Genomic DNA, 6,000 nt, shown 5'->3' on the forward strand with positions numbered 1-6,000 from the left:
ACCAGTACTACTGCTGTTAGGAATTCGTCTACAGGCATTCCACAATTCAGGCGGAAGAGAGCTCCTTGTTATCAAAGTAGTTAATTATTCTGACCCTAGTACTCTCTAGCTTTCATGGGCACTGATCTGTGAGAAAGAGGAGATATTTACATTTCAAAGATCATTACCTTGTCTGACATTCATGTCAATGTTTATGAAATCTGTGAAACAGCCTTTTATTTGGCAGAATGAACAATGCATTTTTGCAGTAAGGTAAAAGTTGGTATTGCTGAAATGTCTTGAGAGCACTACTAACTTGAGAGGATCTTTTGATTTTTAAATATTGTCACTGAAATACTAGTGCTGCTGGTGAAATTTGATGCTGCTGTCATACTGTTCTTCCTATAATAAAATGGCATCAGCTTCTTCATTTTCAGTGCTAAAAGGGAAGAGTTCAGTGTTCTATTTCGAATGAAATTATTGGAGCCAAACTATTTTCAATCAAGCAAGTTCTAAGTGTTTACTTCTATATTTCAATAACTACATATCTTACAATATGGCAAAGTGGAGAAAACTTCCAATTTTTGGAAAAAAAGCACAAATTCCTACTAGAAGAACAGACCACTGCACTGAAAAATTGCTCATCTGTATGCTGTGTTCTATAGGAAACATTTAATTAGCGTTTCAGACACAGAAAATGGAAAAAGAGATACCATTGTGGCAAACATGGATGATCACTTTGACATAGCTCATTCTGGTACTTTGGGACAGGTGAAAATGAAGAAGACAAGAAATTTCTAACACTACAGTTTACTAGATTACTATATCAGTGATGATAGTGAAAGATCCTCTGTTGTCATTTAGCAAATAAGACTAAAAATAGCAGCAGTAAAAAACTCGAACACTCTAGTTTTTTACTCCTCATCTCTCTGAAGTGTTTATTGGGCGTCAAACCAATCATAGATATGGAGTTTACTTGCTGCTGCAGAAGCTTTTAGGGATGAAACTGAAAACCTGCTCATAAATTGAAATTCTTTTCAACATCTCAGAAATGTGTGATGTGGACATGGAACTTTTCAAGAAATTTACAGTAACCTGGCTGGAACTTAACGAGGATATGTAACTGGTAGCAGTGAAGTACCTGGCCCTCCCATGGGACACCGCCTTATAGTAGGCACCTTCAGTGCTGGGCAGGAGGGTTTGTGTGCTTCGTTGAAGTCTAGAGCTATGCCAGTGGTAGCATAGCTACTGGCAGGGTCACCCAAGCCGGATTAATCTCAACAGAGGAGCCAGACAAAATGTGCCCCACAATAGAGGGCAGGGAGGGCTATAGAGGTGTAGTGAAGCCAGCTTCTCTAGAGGAGTTAAACCCATACAAATCCGGGATGGCAAGGGAATGGGCAGATAGATAAACCTGAGTACTCATTGGTGTATAGTGGACCAGAAGAAAGAACAGGCTAACTTGGAACAGGGTTTATAATAACTAGGGAAGTTAGGAAAAGCTTTCTAGAATTTGAACCCATAAATGAAAGGATGTGCAGACTCAGAGGGAAATTTAGGAATATATCAATAGTTAATGCACATGCACCAACAGAGGAAAAAGAGGATATAATTAAAGAACAGTTCTACGAAGACTTGGAAAAAGTATGCTGCACAGTACCTAAATATGACCTGATGCTAGTAATAGGAGATGTTAATGCAAAAATAGGGAGGAATGAACACCCATATAGAGTTTCTGGAAAATTTTCACTACATGAAGAAAGCAACAAGAATGGAGATATACTATGCCAATTCACAGCAAGGAATAATATGATGATTAAAAGTACCTGCTTCCAGATGAAAGGATCCATATGAGTACTTGGAAGTCTGCAGGCAATGGAGTAGTCAATCAGATTGACCATATTTTAGTGATTGCTTGCCACTCCATGTCAGTTGCAGATGTACGGAGCTGCCAAGGGGCAAACTGCGATTCAGACCACTTTGTGATCAAATCAATCTTGAGAGAGAAACTGTCACTAACAAATGGCAACAGAATAGGAAAGATGATGAAATGGAATACAGACAAACTGAACATCCCTGATGAAGTAAAAAAATACTAAGTAACACTGAGCAGAAAGGTGAGCAATGAAGAGACCGCAGTAGAAGTAGATGATAGGTGGAAAAGGATTGAAAAAGCCATTAAGGATGCTGCAGAGGTAATAATAGGCATTAGAAGAATCCAGGAATGGTTTGATGAAGATTGCATGTCAGCAGTAGAGGAAAAGAACAGGGCAAGAACAAAAGTACTGCAGAAAGAAAAGAAAAAAAAACAGAAATAATGTGGAACAATATAGAGAATTAAGGAGAAGAGCTAACAGACTGTGCAAGAGAAAGAAAAGAGAATGGAATAAGAAGAAATTTCAAGAACTAGAAGAATTAAAGGAGCAGAGTGAAATAAGAAATTTCTATCGTGCTACAGGCAAAACGAAGACTAGATTCCAACCAAAAACAAAGGCCTGTTCCAGTAAAGATGGGAAAATGATAAGGGAGGAAGAACAGATAGTGGGAAGATGGGCAGAGTATTTTAAAGATACACTAAGCACTAGCCTAGAAGATGAAGAGACAGGCGTACAGAAGGAAAGAGTGGAGCTGGAAGTAGACAATGAGGCCAGAAAGCCAACACTACAAGAGGTCTCCCAGGATGTGCACAAGTCAAAAAACAATCGAGCCCCTAAAGAAGACAGTATAATTGCTGAATTAATAAAAATTTGTGGTGAGGCTGTAATAAAGGAACTGCACACATTAATATCAGATATATTGGAAACAAACTATTCCAGATAATTCGAAAATTGGAATAATAATCCCCATTTTATAAGAAAGGGAACAGAATAGCATGTGACAACTATAGAGGTATAACACTCCTAAGCACAGCTTGTAAGATCCTCACAAGTATATTAAACGAAAGGAAACAAAGTGTGCAGAAGGCATACTAGGGGAATATCAGTGTGGCTTTCGGCCAGACAGAGGAACAACTGATCAAATATTTCTGATAGGACAAATTATGGAAAAGTTCTGTGAATATGATATAGATCTACATTTAATATTCATTGACTTCAAACAAGTCTTTGGCAGCATAAATTGGCAAAAATTATACAGAGTACTGAAAGAATTTGGTATGTGTGCTAAACTAATAAGACTAATCAGGTGTGTGTGTGTGTGTGTGTGTGTGTGTGTGTGTGTGTGTGTGTGTGTGTGTTTGAGGTTTACGGGCGCTAAACAGCGTGGTCATCAGCGCCCAAATGCATAGAAACAGGAACACATGCGGTGAAGGGACGAAGACGTACACCGAACAAGGAGAACGGCTAAAAGACACAGGTCTGACGCAGTTCCAATTGCTCACGTACAGAGGTAAAACAAGAGGAGAAGAAACACACTAAAAAAGGAAAGGAAACACAAGGAAAAGAGAACAGATGCCGAAGGGAAACAAGGAGGTAATCGTGACTGGCGGACCTCTTACCTAAAACCTGGGTGAGCCAGTCACCCAGCAGCACATTAAAACCCTCTCCCTAAAATCCGAGGCAACAGATTGGACAGGACACAAAACCGTAAGACCTTAACCACAGTTGCTGCGTCGTCTTGCAAAATAGAGGGCAAATCCGGTGGCAAAGAAACCACCGCCCTCTGGTCAGAGAATAAAAGACAGTCAAGTAAAATGTGGCGGACAGTAATCTGGACGCCACAAGCACTGCAGATTGGGGGGTCCTCCCGCCGGAGTAAAAAACCATGCGTTAAGGGACTGTGCCCAGTGCGGAGGCGAGTGAGGAGAACCTCATCCCGCCTGTATGACTGGTAGGACGTACGCCATGGTCGCGTAGTGGCCTTTACCAGACGCAGCTTATTGTCAGAAACTGCCAGCCACTCCTCTTCCCATTGATGCATAACACGAAAACGCAAAAGGGAGGTTACAGCATGGAGGGGGACGGCACATTCAACAACGTGAGGGAGGGAACATGCATCTTTGGCAGCCACATCCGCCAGTTCGTTTCCCCTAATACCCACGTGCCCCGGCACGCAGCAGAAAGAAACCGCCTTCCCCTGCCGTTGCAGGTGGAGTAGAGCATCATGGATGTTCTGGATGACCGTATCCGCTGGGTACAAGTAATGCATGGTCTGAAGGGCACTCAGGGAGTCAGAACAGACGAGGAACTTAAGACTGGGAACACATCTCATCTGCTCCAATGCCCGCAAGATTGCAAACAATTCGGCATTGGGGATGGTAAAAGCCGCAGGAAGCCGTAACTTGACGACTCGATCAGGGAAAACAACAGCACAACCAACAGAGTCCCCCTGTTTAGAGCCATCTGTGAATACAGGTACATGGTCCGGATGCTGGTTTAAAATATCGTAAAATAAGGAGGTAAAAACAAACGCCGGAGTGAAGTTCCTCCGGTTCTCAGACAAGTCTAGAAGGATGCTGGGCCTCTGGAGTAACCAGGGAGGCAGGCGAGTAAAACCTTGTCGTTGGGGGGCCACACACTTCACACCAAGGGACTCAAGCAAATGCTTGGCACGAATCCCAAATGGTCTTGTTGCCTTGGGACGACTGGAAAAAGAGACGTTCCATAGGCGGTTGGGCAACGGTAGGGTACGCAGGGGAGGTAGGACAGGCAAGGAAATGACACACCCGTCGCACCATGAGGAGTTTCCGCCGGATGGCGAGCGGCGGTTCCCCTGCCTCAGCACACAGGCTGGGGATGGGACTGGTACGGAAGGCACCAGTGGCCAGCCTGATACCCTCATGGTGTACTGCGTCAAGGATCTTCAGATACAAAGGCCTTGCTGACCCATACACGGTGCAAGCATAGTCAAGACGCGATCGGAAGAAAGCCCTATAAAACTGCAGCAGACGCGCCCGATCTGCTCCCCAGGACCGATGGCTCAGACACTTCAAAATATTCAGTGCCTTCAGTGCCCGCACCTTGAGGTCTTTAAGGTGAGGCAACCACGACAACTTGGAATCAAAAGTTAGGCCCAGGAACCTCACAGTGTCTCTAAAAGGAAGAACGGTGTCCCTCAGACGCAATTCAGGGGAGGTAAAAAGACGCCGAGAACGATTAAAATGAACACACACAGATTTGTCTGCAGAAAAGGTAAAACCCGTCTTTGCAGTCCATGCCTCTAAGCGCTTTATCGTAAGCTGTAACTGCCGACTAGCAGTGACAAGACTGGAGGAAGAACAGAAAACAGCAAAATCGTCCACAAACAAGGAGCATTGGGCAGGACTCCGGATAGTGGACGTGATACTGTTAATAGCGACGGCAAAGAGGGTGACACTTAAAACGCTGCCCTGAGGAACACCATTCTCCTGCACGTACAAATCCGATAGCACATTACCAACCCGATACCGAAAGAGGCGGTGAGAAAGAAAGGACCGAATGAAGATGGGGAGACGGCCACGAAAGCCCCACTCATGGAGTTGATTGAGGATAAGGCGGCGCCAAGTAGTGTCATACGCCTTATTAATGTCAAAGAAGACCCCTAGACAATGCTGGTTACGTAGAAAGGCCTGCTGGATGGCGGCCTCAAGTAGGGTCAAGTTGTCTATAGTGGAACGACATCTCCGAAAGCCACACTGAGAGGGGCTAAGGAGCTGCCTGGTCTCGAGCAGCCAAACCAGGCGGCGGTTGACCATGTGTTCCAACGTCTTCCCAACACAGCTTGTCAAGGCAATACTCCGATAACTACTGGGATGCATTCGGTCCTTCCCTGGTTTGAGGAGGGGAATCAAAATTGCCTCCCTCCACGAGTCAGGGTACGTGCCAGATAACCATATCATATTGAAACAGTTCAGGAGAACTTCCTTGGATGGCAGCAACAGGTGCCGCAGCATGCTGTACCGGATTTGATCATGACCAGGCGCAGTATCATGAGCCTCAGACAGCGCTGAATCCAGTTCCCACATTGTGAAGGGGCAGTTATAGGGTTCAGAATTTAGAGACCGTAAGTCCAAGTGACCCTTTCGATGGCAGTGCGGTAGCGGCA

This window comes from Schistocerca gregaria, chromosome 8, assembly GCF_023897955.1.
Source record: "Schistocerca gregaria isolate iqSchGreg1 chromosome 8, iqSchGreg1.2, whole genome shotgun sequence".
In the NCBI taxonomy this organism is placed as follows: Eukaryota; Metazoa; Arthropoda; class Insecta; order Orthoptera; family Acrididae; genus Schistocerca; species Schistocerca gregaria.